Source organism: Salminus brasiliensis, chromosome 2, assembly GCF_030463535.1.
Source record: "Salminus brasiliensis chromosome 2, fSalBra1.hap2, whole genome shotgun sequence".
Taxonomy (NCBI): Eukaryota; Metazoa; Chordata; class Actinopteri; order Characiformes; family Bryconidae; genus Salminus; species Salminus brasiliensis.
This window is the reverse complement of record NC_132879.1, coordinates 7423442-7441523: the sequence shown is the minus strand read 5'-3', so window position 1 is coordinate 7441523 and position 18082 is coordinate 7423442. Positions and strand designations below refer to the sequence as shown.

Below are 18082 nucleotides of genomic sequence, written 5' to 3'. Positions count from 1 at the left end.
GTCAGACTGCACAGACACTGCACTGCAGTCCTACTCCAAGAAGGCTGTCCAGCAGGGGGCACCACAACCAGCAGCCTCCTGCAGCTTCACACTTGAACACTGAGCAATAAAACACACTGTTGATCCTGTAGTGTGTTGAAGGGAGGCGTGCAGGAACGCTGCTGTGTGTTTCCTCACTGGCCGTGTTCCTGCTGCTTTTCATTTTTTTACACCAGGTCTCCACTGAGCTGCAGGTTTTAGTGTGTCTGACTTCATGAATAGGAATTATATTTTTGTTTAATTCATTTATCTAAAAAAATTCCTTCATAAAAATTCCTGTATATGGCTAAAAGCCACCCCGTGCAATTTGTAAGGTTTAAACGACTCATAAGGAGCTCCTCATACACACGTTAGGGTTAAAGACAAAGAGCTCTCGTCCACTGGTGGGGAAGTTTTGCAAAAACACACAACCCAGCCTGATACGTACTCAAAGAAGAATTGAGAAAACAGCGGCAACACAGCAGCCTGCTTCTCTCCATTATGGAGCTCCTACAAAATAACTGAATGTAGAAAATAGAAATAATGAACAAAAAAGGTTAAGATTAGGGTAGTTAAGAGTTAGGATAGGTTAAGGTTAGGGTAGTTAAGAGTTAGGACAGGTTAAGGTTAGGGTAGTTAAGAGTTAGGATATGATAAGATTAGGGTAGTTAAGAGTTAGGACAGGTTAAGGTTATGGTAAAGGTAAAATAAGCCTTAAGGTAAGTGTTAGATTATGGTAATGGTAAGGAGTATGTCATGGTTATGGTTAGAGTAAGTGTTAGGGTAAGGGTTAGGGTAAATGTTATGTTATGGTTATGGTGATGGTGATGGTGATGGTTAAGGTTAGGGTTGGGAAAGGGAAAATATTGTGTCACGGTTAAGGTTAGACTAAGGGTAATACGTAATGTTTAGGTTAAGTTTAAGTTGATGTTTAGGTTCAGATCAGATTTCACAGGTTGTTTTGTAACATTTTCTGTTTATATGGTTTCTGTGTGTTTGGGTTGCATCAGTAATGCATACATGTGAAAGTGGGTTGAACTATTCAGTACAAATTGTACACCTTCTGAAATTTCTACGAGTTCCTCTTCAGACCAGATGAGAGAGAGAGGGAGAGAGAGAGAGAGAGAGAGAGCACTGGAGTGAAACTCAGATTTGCATTAACAGACCTGAGTTATCGTCCTTCTCCCAGAATAGAGCAGCACTTTCACCAGATGTTCAGCTTCGTTCAGCCAAACTCACTCAAGCACAACACACACAGCCCTGCCCTGAACCTCCAGCTGAAGATCCTCTCTCACAACCCTGATCATCAAGTAGAAAAAAACATCAGACAATGTCCAACATCAAGCTTTATTTCAGTAGAGCAGAAGCACAGGTCCAGCAACAGGACAGTGAACAGAGTAAAGACCCAAACAGCAGCACTGTGTAGAACTTCAGCTCTACTGCAGACGGAGGTGAAGCAGATCTGTGTTCAACTCCATCTCGGGGCTACTGAACTTCACAGCTGCTCTTTCTGAATGTGATTGGCTGATTGATATTGTCATGGGAGACCAAACAGCCAAACTCCTCCCCCTTTTCCCAGAGAGCTTTGCTGAGGGTCAGGGTGCTGCTGCGGCTGAAGCGGCCGTTCTTCTCTTCTTCTACGCTGGTCAGAACGCCCTCCTTCACCTCTGAGCCGTCCACTGTCCAGCTGACTAGCGCCCCCTGTGGAGAGTAGCCAGACAGCAGGCAGAGCAGTGAGGCTGAACCCTCAGACACCTGCAGAGGGGAGGGGGGGAGCAGAGACACAGAGGGCTTCACTGTGGGACCACCTGGAGAGGAGACACAACACACACACTTGATTAAACACATTTAAACACATTTAAACACATTTACTCGTTATTCTTTATTAAGCATCCTGACTGAATCCAACCCGTCTACAGTCGTCCATTTACAGCTCCACTCTGTTCTCAGTTTCCTAAAAAACAGTACCTGCTTCCTTCTATGAGCTTCTACTTCATCTGTACAGATAGATAGAAAGATACTTAGATAGAGAGATATATACTTTATTAATCCTGAAGGAAATTCAGCAGCCAGTAGCAGTTACACAATAACAGCACAGTGAATATGATACAATAATAAGAAATATTAAAAGGAATAAAAACACAATAATAATGAATAATGGGAGAATAATGAACAAATAAATAATAATGTGCAGTAGGAGTGTGGATCAGCAGATATGTCCATACTGAGTAAATATGTGCATATATTGGTATTTAAGCAAAGTGTCAAGTGTCCAGGAGTGCAGATGTACAGGATGTACAGTAAAGTGGGGTTGCTGTGATGCAACAAGTAACACCACTACCTGCCAGTGAGCTATTACCCCCTGTTTGAGACCAGGGTTCGATTCCCGGTCTGGGTGACTTTGCTGTGCTACATTAATAAGAGTCCTTTGGCAAGACTCCTAACACTGCATTGGCCGACCTCTGTAATACGAGTTACCTTGTAAGTCACTCTGGATAAGAGCGTCAGCTAAATGCTCTAAATGTGAATGCTCTAAATGTAAATGCTCTAAATGTGAATGCTCTAAATGTAAATGCTCTAAATGTAAATGCTCTAAATGTGAATGCACTAAATGTGAATGCTCTAAATGTGAATGCTCTAAATGTGTTTAATCAAAGTTTAATCAAAACATGGTCAGAAAAAGTTATAGTTTTAACTTTACAGAGCTATTAATAAAAATAGTCCATCAATTCTCCCGTACAGCATCATTAACCCAACACCCATTCTAACTGTTCAGAGCTATTATTGAAAATACAGGATAAATCACCTAATAAAGACTCACAGTTCATACCTCACTCTTTAACACAGTCACATTCAGTACAAGCAAAAGCAGCTTATCAAGAATAACAATGAATTTCACATCAATTAAATATGTTAAAATTAAAATAAATGTTTATTAAAAAAAAAAAGAAAATAAGAAAACACACCCACCTTTCACAATGACTTTGGTTCCTCCACCGAAAGTGTACCACAGTGATACATTCCAATGAAACCGTCTTACAAAAACCTCCGTCACACTACAGTACACACACACACACACACACACACATTTATGCTCAGAGCTGCATAAGAAAAGTGTGTAGTCTTAATATGTTCACTCTTTTATCTTTCTCATTTCTCAGTGTTTGTTCATTTGTTTCTTTATGAGATTCTGAATAAAGTCAGTTTGGAATCTAGACCTGGTTCATCTGATCTTCTGAACCTGTTTGATCACTTTGGATCCATTTACCTGTGCGGTTTAATCTACTGCTGTACTGAAAAACTCACCCAGCATCTTCATGAACCGCCGTCCTCACCATTACCCCTAAACCTGCTTCTTAATCTTCTACATCTGCCATGTCCTCAAATCTGACATCCTGTGTGTGTGAGTGTCCATCACCTTCAGAAGATTCTCCTGAACGCAGACTTTATCATTGTATCATCGTCTCAGTTTTCAGCTTTATTTGAGTGTGTCTGATTTACCTGTTTTTTAAGCCTCATCTTTGATTATAATTCCAGTATCTGATCATGTCAGATCAGGAACAGGTGATCTACTTCACTATTGGATCCTCTCAGTGTTTCTGTGGTTGTTAGAGGGGTTTTCCTGACAGTGTCTTCTTCTGTGAGGCTCATTAGGGATTTGGAGCCATAATTTTGATCTCCAATAGATCAAAGGATCATTGTCTAATATGGTCTGTTTAGTCGTGCCAGTTCAAGAGTAAGAGGCATTTGCTGGTGACATTTCCATAGAGAGGTTCCACTTTGCATTAGCAGCACATGCTTCAGTGCTCTGGGAGTGTTTATAGTGCTGTGAGTTTAACACTTCAGGACTGAGAGCTGCTGCCCCTCAAACCTCACCCACAGCAGACATGACTCTGATCTCCATCTTCATCTGGACTCTGATCTTCTGGACTCAAGGTAATGCACTGCTGTACGTTTTCTTTTAGGAAGACAAAGACGACAGCTGTTATTCTTACACAATCATATCTGAAGATTTGATGGTAAAATAATAATGTTGAAAGTTCATGAGTCAGTTTACTCTCATTGTTTTTCAGAATCCAGAGGTCAGGCGACTGTGACTCAGATTCCTGCAGTAAAATCTGCTCTTCCAGGAGAAACCGTCACCATCAACTGTAAAACCAGCCACAGTGTATATTCGGGTAATTATATGTCCTGGTACCTGCAGAAACCTGGAGAAGCACCTAAACTCCTGATCTATGATGCCTCTAGCTTATGGTCAGGAACTCCAGCTCGTTTCAGTGGACGTGGATCTGGGTCTGACTTCACTCTGACCATCAGTGGAGTCCAGACTGAAGATGCAGGAGATTATTACTGTATGGGAGTATTTTACATCAGTAGTGTCTGGTCGTTCACACAGTGTTACACAGCTGTACAAAAACCTCCCTGAGTCAGACTGCACAGACACTGCACTGCAGTCCTACTCCAAGCAGGCTGTCCAGCAGGGGGCACCATAACCAGCAGCCTCCTGCAGCTTCACACTTGAACACTAAGCAATAAAACACACTTTTGATCCTGTAGTGTGTAAAAGGGAGGTGTGCAGGAATGCTGCTGTGTGTTTCCTCACTGACCATGTTCCTGCTGCAGGATTCATCTCTGTAAACTGTGATAAAGTCCACAGGAGGGTCAGCTGGAGCTTCATTCAGTGCTGGACTCTGAATTACACATTTCTATCCATCATGGTCACCATAGAACCTGTTCTTCTGCAACACCACCCCATCATGATCCACTTCAGAATCCATCAGTCTTTTAATCTACATCACCTTTTGACTCTAAAAGGAGCAGATCTACTAAAAGTCAGTGAAGGTACTGAGGTGTTCACTCTCAGTAAAAACTCCACAGCTGATTTATTAATGTGTGTGAAGAAGCCTTTTCATGTTTTCACTCCAGGTCACCACTGAGCTGCAGGTTTTAGTGTGTACTAAACAGAAGACCAGCACTAGAAGAATTTCTCTCTCACATTATTGTCCTTTTTTAATCAATAATATATTCACATTCTTTCTCTGATCATTAAAAGTTCAGATGTTTTCAGGGATTCTAGAAAAACCTTTTATTCTTGGAAGAGAAATGGTCAGACTGTTCTTTATGCAGTTCCTCCACAGATCTTTTAAAAGTGCTCCTCTCAGGTGATATCCAAACTGCGATTTACTTAGTTGGGATTCTTCTTCTCTGTCATATGTGCTTGCTACGGCAGCACATATACTAAAATTAGAACGATACAGAGAAGATTACCATGGCCCCTGCGCAAGGATGACACGCAAAATCATGAAGCATCCAAACTTTTTTGGGGCAGTGTTGGCTCAGCGGTTAGAGTGCCAGGCTATCGATAACAAGGTTGTGAGTTTGATTCCCGGACTTGACAAGCTGCCACTGTTGGGCCCTTGAGCAAGGCCCTTTATCCTCTCTGCTCCACAGGCGCTGAAGTTGGATGCCCACTGCTCTGGGAGTGCGCGTGTACTTGCTGCCCCTAGCTCACTAGTAAGTGTGTGTTCACTACCACAGATGAGTTAAATGCAGAGGACACATTTTGGTGTACAGTGACAAATACGTGCACCTTTACCTTTTTTACTTTTAGAACTGTCAGATCTTCTAGAGAGACCTGTAGCGTCTCTGTTTTCCACTGTCTGCATGATGAGTGGAATTTTGTGACTCCTAGGATTGTTACTGATTGAGATTTTCTCTGGTTGATTATCACGTCAAAAACATCACATTTTCACTGTGTAACAGGATCCAGTGATCATCTAAACATGCAGTACGTTTTACACACTGACAGGTAACTCAGGAGATTACACTCAAGTCCTGGAGGACAGCATCAATAAAGTAAAAAGTAAAAGCAGCCTCCAATCCAGCAGAGCTCAGCAGATTATCCACTGAAACTGAGAGAAAGAGAGAGAGAGAGAGAAAGAGAGAGAGAGAGCGAGGGAGAGAGAGAGAGAGAGAGAGAGAGTGGGAGAGAGAGAGAGAGAGAGAGAGAGAGAGAGAGAGCACTGGAGTGAAACTCAGATTTGCATTAACAGACCTGAGTTGTCGTCCTTGTCCCAGAATAGAGCAGCACTTTCACCAGATGTTCAGCTTCGTTCAGCCAAACTCACTCAAGCACAACACACACAGCACTGCCCTGAACCTCCAGCTGAAGATCCTCTCTCACAACCCTGATCATCAAGTAGAATAAAACATCAGACATTGTCCAAGATCAAGCTTTATTTCTCAGAGAGCTTTGCTGAGGGTCAGGGTGCTGCAGAGGCTGGAGCGGCCGTTCTGCTCTTCTTCTACACTGGTCAGAATGCCCTCCTTCACCTCTGAGCCGTCCACTGTCCAGGATAACCAGCTGACATCCGGTGTGTGTCCATCACCATCAGAAGATTATCCAGAACACAGGCTTTAACACTGTTCAGTTGACTTCTTAGCTTTTTTACCTTTATTTGAGGGTCTGATTTGTATTATTTATTAAATATTTTTTAATAATTTATTTTATGGATCATATTTGATTATGATTTTAGTCTGATTATTCAGAATCTGATCGTGTCAGGTCAGGAAGAGGTGTGCCTTTTTACTATCAGAATCTCTCATTAGGGATTTGGAGCCATAATTGTTACTAAAAGCTAAGAAACCATTGATTGTACAAATAAACTTGATCTCCTATAGATCAAAGGATCATTGTCTAATATGGTCTGTTTAGTCGCTCCAGTTCAAGAGTAAGAGGCATTTGCTGGTGACATTTCCATAGAGAGGTTCCACTTTGCATTAACAGCACATGCTTCAGTGCTCTGGGAGTGTTTATAGTGCTGTGAGTTTAACACTTCATGACTGAGAGCTGCTGCCCCACAAACCTCACCCACAGGAGACATGACTCTGATCCCCATCTTCATCTGGACTCTGATCTTCTGGACTCAAGGTAATGCACTGCTGTACGTTTACTTTTAGGAAGACAAAAGACGACAGCTGTTATTCTTATACAATCATATCTGAAGATTTGATGGTAAAATAATAATGTTGAAAGTTCATGAGTCAGTTTACTCTCATTGTTTTTCAGAATCCAGAGGTCAGGCGACTGTGACTCAGACTCCTGCAGTGAAATCTGCTCTTCCAGGAGAAACCGTCACCATCAACTGTAAAACCAGCCACAGTGTATATTCGGGTAATTATATGTCCTGGTACCTGCAGAAACCTGGAGAAGCACCTAAACTCCTGATCTACTATGCTACAAGCTTATGGTCAGGAACACCAGCTCGTTTCAGTGGCAGTGGATCTGGATCTGACTTCACTCTGACCATCAGTGGAGTCCAGACTGAAGATGCAGGAGATTATTACTGTATGGGAGAATTTTACATCAGTAGTGTCTGGTCGTTCACACAGTGTTACACAGCTGTACAAAAACCTCCCTGAGTCAGACTGCACAGACACTGCACTGCAGTCCTACTCCAAGCAGGCTGTCCAGCAGGGGGCACCAAACCAGCAGCCTTCTGCAGCTTCACACTTGAACACTGAGCAATAAAACACACTGTTGATCCTGTAGTGTGTAAAAGGGAGGCATGCAGTGCTGTGTTCCTGCTGTAGGATTCTTCTCTGTAAACTGTGATGAAGTCCACAGGAGGGTCAGCTGGAGCTTCATTTAGTGCTGGACTCTGAATTACACATTTCTATCCACCAGAGTCACCACAGAACCTGTTCTTCTGCAACACCACCCCATCATGATCCACTTCAGACTCCATCAGTCTTTAATTTACATCACCTTTAGACTCTAACAGGAGCACATCTACTAAAAGTCAGTGAAGGTACTGAGGTGTTCACTCTGAGTAAAAACTCCACAGCTGATTTATTAATGTGTGTGAAGAATCCTTTTCATGTTTTCACCCCCTGCAATTTGTAATACACAACCCAACCTCAAAGAAGAATTAAGAAAACAGCAGCAACACAACAGCCTGCTTCTCTCCATTATAGACCTCCTACAAAATAACTGAATGCACAGAAAATGGATTTAATGAACAAAGAAAGGTTAATATTAGGGTAGTTAAGAGTTAGAGTTATGGTCAAGGAAGAATAAGGTTTAAGGTAAGGGATAGGTAATGATAAGGGTTAGGGTAAGGGATAGGGTTAGGGTTATGGTTATGGTCAAGGTTTGAGTGAGGGAAATGATAAGGGTTAGGTTATGGTTATAGTTAGGGTAACAGTTAGGGTAATGGTTAGGTTATGGTCATGATGATGGTTAAAGTTAGAGTAAGGGCTAGGGAAACAGTTAGGGTAAAGGTTAGGTCATTGTTATGGTTAGATTAAGGGTATAGGGTTAGGATTAGGGTAAAGATTAGGTTATGGTTATTTTTATGGTAATGGTTAAGGGAAGGGAAAGGGTAATGTTAAGGGTAAGACTAAGATTAGATTATGGTTATGATTAGAGTAAGGGTTAGGTTAAGGGTTAGGTTAAGTTTAAGTTGATGTTTAGGTTTAGATCAAATTTCTCAGGTTGTTTTGTAACATTTTCTGTTGAAATGGTTTGCTTTCTGTGTGTCTGGGATGTATCAATAATTGACATTTTTACAAGTTCCTCTTCAGACCAGGTAAGAGAGAGAGAGAGAAAAAGAGAGACAGAGAGAGAGAGAGACAGAGAGACAGAGAGAGAGAGAGAGAGAGAGAGAGAGAGAGAGTTAGACAGACAGAGAGAGAGAGAGAGAGAGAGAGAGAGAGAGAGAGAGAGAGAGAGAGAGCACTGGAGTGAAACTCAGATTTGCATTAACAGACCTGAGTTGTCGTCCTTGTCCCAGAATAGAGCAGCACTTTCACCAGATGTTCAGCTTCGTTCAGCCAAACTCACTCAAGCACAACACACACAGCACTGCCCTGAACCTCCAGCTGAAGATCCTCCCTCACAACCCTGATCATCAAGTAGAAGAAAACATCAGACAATGTCCAACATCAAGCTTTATTTTAGCAGAGCAGAAGCACAGGTCCAGCAACAGGACAGTGAACAGAGTAAAGACCCAAACAGCAGCACTGTGTAGAACTTCAGCTCTACTGCAGACGGAGGTGAAGCAGATCTGTGTTCAACTCCATCTCGGGGCTACTGAACTCCACACCTGGAGAGGAGACACAACACACACACTTGATTAAACACATTTAAACACATTTAAACACATTTACTCGTTATTCTTTATTAAGCATCCTGACTGAATCCAACCCGTCTACAGTCGTCCATTTACAGCTCCACTCTGTTCTCAGTTTCCTAAAAAACAGTACCTGCTTCCTTCTATGAGCTTCTACTTCATCTGTACAGATAGATAGAACGATACTTAGATAGAGAGATATATACTTTATTAATCCTGAAGGAAATTCAGCAGCTAGTAGCAGTTACACAATAACAGCACAGTAAATATGATACAGTAATAAGAAATACAATAATAATGAATAATGGGAGAATAATGAACGAATAAATAATAATGTCCAGTAGGAGTGTGGATCAGCAGATATGTTCATACTGAGTAAATATGTGTTTATATTGGTATTTAAGGAAATTGTCAAGTGTCCAGGAGTGCAGATGTACAGGATGTACAGTAAAGTGGGGTTGCTGTGATGCAACAAGTAACACCACTACCTGCCAGTGAGCTACTACCCCCTGTGTGAGACCAGGGTTCAATTCCCGGTCTGGGTGACTTTGCTGTGCTACATTAATAAGAGTTCTTTGGCAAGACTCCTAACAGTGCATTGGCCCACCTCTGTAATACTAGTTACCTTGTAAGTCACTCTGGATAAGAGCATCAGCTAAATGCTCTAAATGTGAATGCTCTAAATTTGAATGCTCTAAATGTAAATGCTCTAAATGTGAATGCTCTAAATGTAAATGCTCTAAATGTGAATGCTCTAAACGTGAATGCTCTAAATGTGTTTAATCAAAGTATAATCAAAACATGGTCAGAAAAAGTTACAGTTTTAACTGTACAGAGCTATTAATAAAAATAGTCCATCAATTCTCCCGTACAGCATCATTAACCCAACACCCATTCTAACTGTACAGAGCTATTAATAAAAATACAGGATAATTCACCTAATAAAGACTCACAGTTCATACCTCACTCTTTAACACAGTCACTTTCAGTACAAGCAAAAGCAGCTTATCAAGAATAACAATTAATTTCACATCAATTAAATATGTTAAAATTAAAATAAATGTTTATTAAAAAAAAAAAGAAAATAAGAAAACACACCCACCTTTCACAATGACTTTGGTTCCTCCACCGAAAGTGTACCACAGTGATACATTCCAATGAAACCGTCTTACAAAAACCTCCGTCACACTACAGTACACACACACACACACACACACACACACACACACACACACACACACACATTTATGCTCAGAGCTGCATAATTAAAGTGTCTAGTCGTAATATGTTCACTCTTTTATCTTTCTCATTTCTCAGTGTTTGTTCATTTGTTTCTTTATGAGATTCTGAATAAAGTCAGTTTGGAATCTAGACCTGGTTCATCTGATCTTCTGAACCTGTTTGATCACTTTGGATCCATTTACCTGTGCGGTTTAATCTACTGCTGTACTGAAAAACTCACCCAGCATCTTCATGAACCGCCGTCCTCACCATTACCCCTAAACCTGCTTCTTAATCTTCTACATCTGCCATGTCCTCAAATCTGACATCCTGTGTGTGTGAGTGTCCATCACCTTCAGAAGATTCTCCTGAACGCAGACTTTATCATTGTATCATCGTCTCAGTTTTCAGCTTTATTTGAGTGTGTCTGATTTACCTGTTTTTTAAGCCTCATCTTTGATTATAATTCCAGTATCTGATCATGTCAGATCAGGAACAGGTGATCTACTTCACTATTGGATCCTCTCAGTGTTTCTGTGGTTGTTAGAGGGGTTTTCCTGACAGTGTCTTCTTCTGTGAGGCTCATTAGGGATTTGGAGCCATAATTTTGATCTCCAATAGATCAAAGGATCATTGTCTAATATGGTCTGTTTAGTCGTGCCAGTTCAAGAGTAAGAGGCATTTGCTGGTGACATTTCCATAGAGAGGTTCCACTTTGCATTAGCAGCACATGCTTCAGTGCTCTGGGAGTGTTTATAGTGCTGTGAGTTTAACACTTCAGGACTGAGAGCTGCTGCCCCTCAAACCTCACCCACAGCAGACATGACTCTGATCTCCATCTTCATCTGGACTCTGATCTTCTGGACTCAAGGTAATGCACTGCTGTACGTTTTCTTTTAGGAAGACAAAGACGACAGCTGTTATTCTTACACAATCATATCTGAAGATTTGATGGTAAAATAATAATGTTGAAAGTTCATGAGTCAGTTTACTCTCATTGTTTTTCAGAATCCAGAGGTCAGGCGACTGTGACTCAGATTCCTGCAGTAAAATCTGCTCTTCCAGGAGAAACCGTCACCATCAACTGTAAAACCAGCCACAGTGTATATTCGGGTAATTATATGTCCTGGTACCTGCAGAAACCTGGAGAAGCACCTAAACTCCTGATCTATGATGCCTCTAGCTTATGGTCAGGAACTCCAGCTCGTTTCAGTGGACGTGGATCTGGGTCTGACTTCACTCTGACCATCAGTGGAGTCCAGACTGAAGATGCAGGAGATTATTACTGTATGGGAGTATTTTACATCAGTAGTGTCTGGTCGTTCACACAGTGTTACACAGCTGTACAAAAACCTCCCTGAGTCAGACTGCACAGACACTGCACTGCAGTCCTACTCCAAGCAGGCTGTCCAGCAGGGGGCACCATAACCAGCAGCCTCCTGCAGCTTCACACTTGAACACTAAGCAATAAAACACACTTTTGATCCTGTAGTGTGTAAAAGGGAGGTGTGCAGGAATGCTGCTGTGTGTTTCCTCACTGACCATGTTCCTGCTGCAGGATTCATCTCTGTAAACTGTGATAAAGTCCACAGGAGGGTCAGCTGGAGCTTCATTCAGTGCTGGACTCTGAATTACACATTTCTATCCATCATGGTCACCATAGAACCTGTTCTTCTGCAACACCACCCCATCATGATCCACTTCAGAATCCATCAGTCTTTTAATCTACATCACCTTTTGACTCTAAAAGGAGCAGATCTACTAAAAGTCAGTGAAGGTACTGAGGTGTTCACTCTCAGTAAAAACTCCACAGCTGATTTATTAATGTGTGTGAAGAAGCCTTTTCATGTTTTCACTCCAGGTCACCACTGAGCTGCAGGTTTTAGTGTGTACTAAACAGAAGACCAGCACTAGAAGAATTTCTCTCTCACATTATTGTCCTTTTTTAATCAATAATATATTCACATTCTTTCTCTGATCATTAAAAGTTCAGATGTTTTCAGGGATTCTAGAAAAACCTTTTATTCTTGGAAGAGAAATGGTCAGACTGTTCTTTATGCAGTTCCTCCACAGATCTTTTAAAAGTGCTCCTCTCAGGTGATATCCAAACTGCGATTTACTTAGTTGGGATTCTTCTTCTCTGTCATATGTGCTTGCTACGGCAGCACATATACTAAAATTAGAACGATACAGAGAAGATTACCATGGCCCCTGCGCAAGGATGACACGCAAAATCATGAAGCATCCAAACTTTTTTGGGGCAGTGTTGGCTCAGCGGTTAGAGTGCCAGGCTATCGATAACAAGGTTGTGAGTTTGATTCCCGGACTTGACAAGCTGCCACTGTTGGGCCCTTGAGCAAGGCCCTTTATCCTCTCTGCTCCACAGGCGCTGAAGTTGGATGCCCACTGCTCTGGGAGTGCGCGTGTACTTGCTGCCCCTAGCTCACTAGTAAGTGTGTGTTCACTACCACAGATGAGTTAAATGCAGAGGACACATTTTGGTGTACAGTGACAAATACGTGCACCTTTACCTTTTTTACTTTTAGAACTGTCAGATCTTCTAGAGAGACCTGTAGCGTCTCTGTTTTCCACTGTCTGCATGATGAGTGGAATTTTGTGACTCCTAGGATTGTTACTGATTGAGATTTTCTCTGGTTGATTATCACGTCAAAAACATCACATTTTCACTGTGTAACAGGATCCAGTGATCATCTAAACATGCAGTACGTTTTACACACTGACAGGTAACTCAGGAGATTACACTCAAGTCCTGGAGGACAGCATCAATAAAGTAAAAAGTAAAAGCAGCCTCCAATCCAGCAGAGCTCAGCAGATTATCCACTGAAACTGAGAGAAAGAGAGAGAGAGAGAGAAAGAGAGAGAGAGAGCGAGGGAGAGAGAGAGAGAGAGAGAGAGAGTGGGAGAGAGAGAGAGAGAGAGAGAGAGAGAGAGAGAGAGAGAGCACTGGAGTGAAACTCAGATTTGCATTAACAGACCTGAGTTGTCGTCCTTGTCCCAGAATAGAGCAGCACTTTCACCAGATGTTCAGCTTCGTTCAGCCAAACTCACTCAAGCACAACACACACAGCACTGCCCTGAACCTCCAGCTGAAGATCCTCTCTCACAACCCTGATCATCAAGTAGAATAAAACATCAGACATTGTCCAAGATCAAGCTTTATTTCTCAGAGAGCTTTGCTGAGGGTCAGGGTGCTGCAGAGGCTGGAGCGGCCGTTCTGCTCTTCTTCTACACTGGTCAGAATGCCCTCCTTCACCTCTGAGCCGTCCACTGTCCAGGATAACCAGCTGACATCCGGTGTGTGTCCATCACCATCAGAAGATTATCCAGAACACAGGCTTTAACACTGTTCAGTTGACTTCTTAGCTTTTTTACCTTTATTTGAGGGTCTGATTTGTATTATTTATTAAATATTTTTTAATAATTTATTTTATGGATCATATTTGATTATGATTTTAGTCTGATTATTCAGAATCTGATCGTGTCAGGTCAGGAAGAGGTGTGCCTTTTTACTATCAGAATCTCTCATTAGGGATTTGGAGCCATAATTGTTACTAAAAGCTAAGAAACCATTGATTGTACAAATAAACTTGATCTCCTATAGATCAAAGGATCATTGTCTAATATGGTCTGTTTAGTCGCTCCAGTTCAAGAGTAAGAGGCATTTGCTGGTGACATTTCCATAGAGAGGTTCCACTTTGCATTAGCAGCACATGCTTCAGTGCTCTGGGAGTGTTTATAGTGCTGTGAGTTTAACACTTCATGACTGAGAGCTGCTGCCCCACAAACCTCACCCACAGGAGACATGACTCTGATCCCCATCTTCATCTGGACTCTGATCTTCTGGACTCAAGGTAATGCACTGCTGTACGTTTACTTTTAGGAAGACAAAAGACGACAGCTGTTATTCTTATACAATCATATCTGAAGATTTGATGGTAAAATAATAATGTTGAAAGTTCATGAGTCAGTTTACTCTCATTGTTTTTCAGAATCCAGAGGTCAGGCGACTGTGACTCAGACTCCTGCAGTGAAATCTGCTCTTCCAGGAGAAACCGTCACCATCAACTGTAAAACCAGCCACAGTGTATATTCGGGTAATTATATGTCCTGGTACCTGCAGAAACCTGGAGAAGCACCTAAACTCCTGATCTACTATGCTACAAGCTTATGGTCAGGAACACCAGCTCGTTTCAGTGGCAGTGGATCTGGATCTGACTTCACTCTGACCATCAGTGGAGTCCAGACTGAAGATGCAGGAGATTATTACTGTATGGGAGAATTTTACATCAGTAGTGTCTGGTCGTTCACACAGTGTTACACAGCTGTACAAAAACCTCCCTGAGTCAGACTGCACAGACACTGCACTGCAGTCCTACTCCAAGCAGGCTGTCCAGCAGGGGGCACCAAACCAGCAGCCTTCTGCAGCTTCACACTTGAACACTGAGCAATAAAACACACTGTTGATCCTGTAGTGTGTAAAAGGGAGGCATGCAGTGCTGTGTTCCTGCTGTAGGATTCCTCTCTGTAAACTGTGATGAAGTCCACAGGAGGGTCAGCTGGAGCTTCATTTAGTGCTGGACTCTGAATTACACATTTCTATCCACCAGAGTCACCACAGAACCTGTTCTTCTGCAACACCACCCCATCATGATCCACTTCAGACTCCATCAGTCTTTAATTTACATCACCTTTAGACTCTAACAGGAGCACATCTACTAAAAGTCAGTGAAGGTACTGAGGTGTTCACTCTGAGTAAAAACTCCACAGCCGATTTATTAATGTGTGTGAAGAATCCTTTTCATGTTTTCACCCCCTGCAATTTGTAATACACAACCCAACCTCAAAGAAGAATTAAGAAAACAGCAGCAACACAACAGCCTGCTTCTCTCCATTATAGACCTCCTACAAAATAACTGAATGCACAGAAAATGGATTTAATGAACAAAGAAAGGTTAATATTAGGGTAGTTAAGAGTTAGAGTTATGGTCAAGGAAGAATAAGGTTTAAGGTAAGGGATAGGTAATGATAAGGGTTAGGGTAAGGGATAGGGTTAGGGTTATGGTTATGGTCAAGGTTTGAGTGAGGGAAATGATAAGGGTTAGGTTATGGTTATAGTTAGGGTAACAGTTAGGGTAATGGTTAGGTTATGGTCATGATGATGGTTAAAGTTAGAGTAAGGGCTAGGGAAACAGTTAGGGTAAAGGTTAGGTCATTGTTATGGTTAGATTAAGGGTATAGGGTTAGGATTAGGGTAAAGATTAGGTTATGGTTATTTTTATGGTAATGGTTAAGGGAAGGGAAAGGGTAATGTTAAGGGTAAGACTAAGATTAGATTATGGTTATGATTAGAGTAAGGGTTAGGTTAAGGGTTAGGTTAAGTTTAAGTTGATGTTTAGGTTTAGATCAAATTTCTCAGGTTGTTTTGTAACATTTTCTGTTGAAATGGTTTGCTTTCTGTGTGTCTGGGATGTATCAATAATTGACATTTTTACAAGTTCCTCTTCAGACCAGGTAAGAGAGAGAGAGAGAAAAAGAGAGACAGAGAGAGAGAGAGACAGAGAGACAGAGAGAGAGAGAGAGAGAGAGAGAGTTAGACAGACAGAGAGAGAGAGAGAGAGAGAGAGAGAGAGAGAGAGAGAGAGAGCACTGGAGTGAAACTCAGATTTGCATTAACAGACCTGAGTTGTCGTCCTTGTCCCAGAATAGAGCAGCACTTTCACCAGATGTTCAGCTTCGTTCAGCCAAACTCACTCAAGCACAACACACACAGCACTGCCCTGAACCTCCAGCTGAAGATCCTCCCTCACAACCCTGATCATCAAGTAGAAGAAAACATCAGACAATGTCCAACATCAAGCTTTATTTCAGCAGAGCAGAAGCACAGGTCCAGCAACAGGACAGTGAACAGAGTAAAGACCCAAACAGCAGCACTGTGTAGAACTTCAGCTCTACTGCAGACGGAGGTGAAGCAGATCTGTGTTCAACTCCATCTCGGGGCTACTGAACTCCACACCTGGAGAGGAGACACAACACACACACTTGATTAAACACATTTAAACACATTTAAACACATTTACTCGTTATTCTTTATTAAGCATCCTGACTGAATCCAACCCGTCTACAGTCGTCCATTTACAGCTCCACTCTGTTCTCAGTTTCCTAAAAAACAGTACCTGCTTCCTTCTAGGAGCTTCTACTTCATCTGTACAGATAGATAGAAAGATACTTAGATAGAGAGATATATACTTTATTAATCCTGAAGGAAATTCAGCAGCCAGTAGCAGTTACACAATAACAGCACAGTAAATATGATACAATAATAAGAAATAAAAAAAAGAATAAAAATACAATAATAATGAATAATGGGAGTATAATGAATGAATGAATAATAATGTGCAGTAGGAGTGTGGATCAGCAGATATGTCCATACTGAGTAAATATGTGTATATATTGGTATTTAAGTAAAGTGTCAAGTGTCCAGGAGTGCAGATGTACAGGATGTACAGTAAAGTGGGTTTGGTGTGATGCATTAAGTAACACCACTACCTGCCAGTGAGCTATTACCCCCTGTGTGAGACCAGGGTTCGATTCCCGGTCTGGGTGACTTTGCTGTGCTACATTAATAAGAGTTCTTTGGCAAGACTCCTAACAGTGCATTGGCCGACCTCTGTAATACTAGTTACCTTGTAAGTCGCTCTGGATAAGAGCATCAGCTAAATGCTCTAAATGTGAATGCTCTAAATGTAAATGCTCTAAATGTGAATGCTCTAAATGTGAATACTCTAAATGTGAATGCTCTAAATGTAAATACTCTAAATGTGAATGCTCTAAATGTGAATGCTCTAAATGTGAATACTCTAAATGTGAATGCTCTAAATGTAAATACTCTAAATGTGAATGCTATAAATGTAAATGCTCTAAATGTAAATACTCTAAATGTGAATGCTCTAAATGTGAATGCTCTAAATGTAAATGCTCTAAATGTAAATGCTCTAAATGTGTTTAATCAAAGTATAATCAAAACATGGTCAGAAAAAGTTATAGTTTTAACTTTACAGAGCTATTAATAAAAATAGTCCATCAATTCTCCCGTACAGCATCATTAAACCAACACCCATTCTAACTGTACAGAGCTATTAATGAAAATACAGGATAATTCACCTAATAAAGACTCACAGTTCATACCTCACTCTTTAACACAGTCGCTTTCAGTACAAGCAAAAGCAGCTGATCAAGAATAACAATGAATTTCACATCAATTAAATATGTTTGTTGAAAATTCTATTTTTTCCTGAAAATTAAAATGAATGTTCAGAGCTGAACATAATAAAAGAGCTGCATAATAAAAGTGTGTAGTCTTAATATGTTCACTCTTTTATCTTTCTCATTTCTCAGTGTTTGTTCATTTGTTTCTTTATGAGATTCTGAATAAAGTCAGTTTGGGATCTAGACCTGGTTCATCTGATCTTCTGAACCTGTTTGATCACTTTGGATCCATTTACCTGTGCAGTTTAATCTACTGCTGTACTGAAAAACTCACCCAGCATCTTTATGAACCGCCGTCCTCACCATTACCCCTAAACCTGCTTCTTCATCTTCTACATCTGCCATGTCCTCAAATCTAACATCCTGTGTGTGTGAGTGTCCATCACCTTCAGAAGATTCTCCTGAACACAGACTTTATCATT

At 41.2% G+C, this 18082-nt stretch overlaps 2 non-coding genes across 2 annotated transcripts; both read left to right on the top strand.

The window, feature by feature from the left end:
* The first annotated feature begins 5232 nt into the window (after window positions 1-5232).
* Window positions 5233-5339, top strand: LOC140550483 (U6 spliceosomal RNA). Its single transcript, XR_011979178.1, has one exon. It is a non-coding gene; the product is annotated as a U6 spliceosomal RNA (small nuclear RNA).
* Window positions 5340-12522: 7183 nt separating this feature from the next.
* Window positions 12523-12629, top strand: LOC140550482 (U6 spliceosomal RNA). Its single transcript, XR_011979177.1, has one exon. It is a non-coding gene; the product is annotated as a U6 spliceosomal RNA (small nuclear RNA).
* The last annotated feature ends 5453 nt before the right edge of the window (window positions 12630-18082 follow it).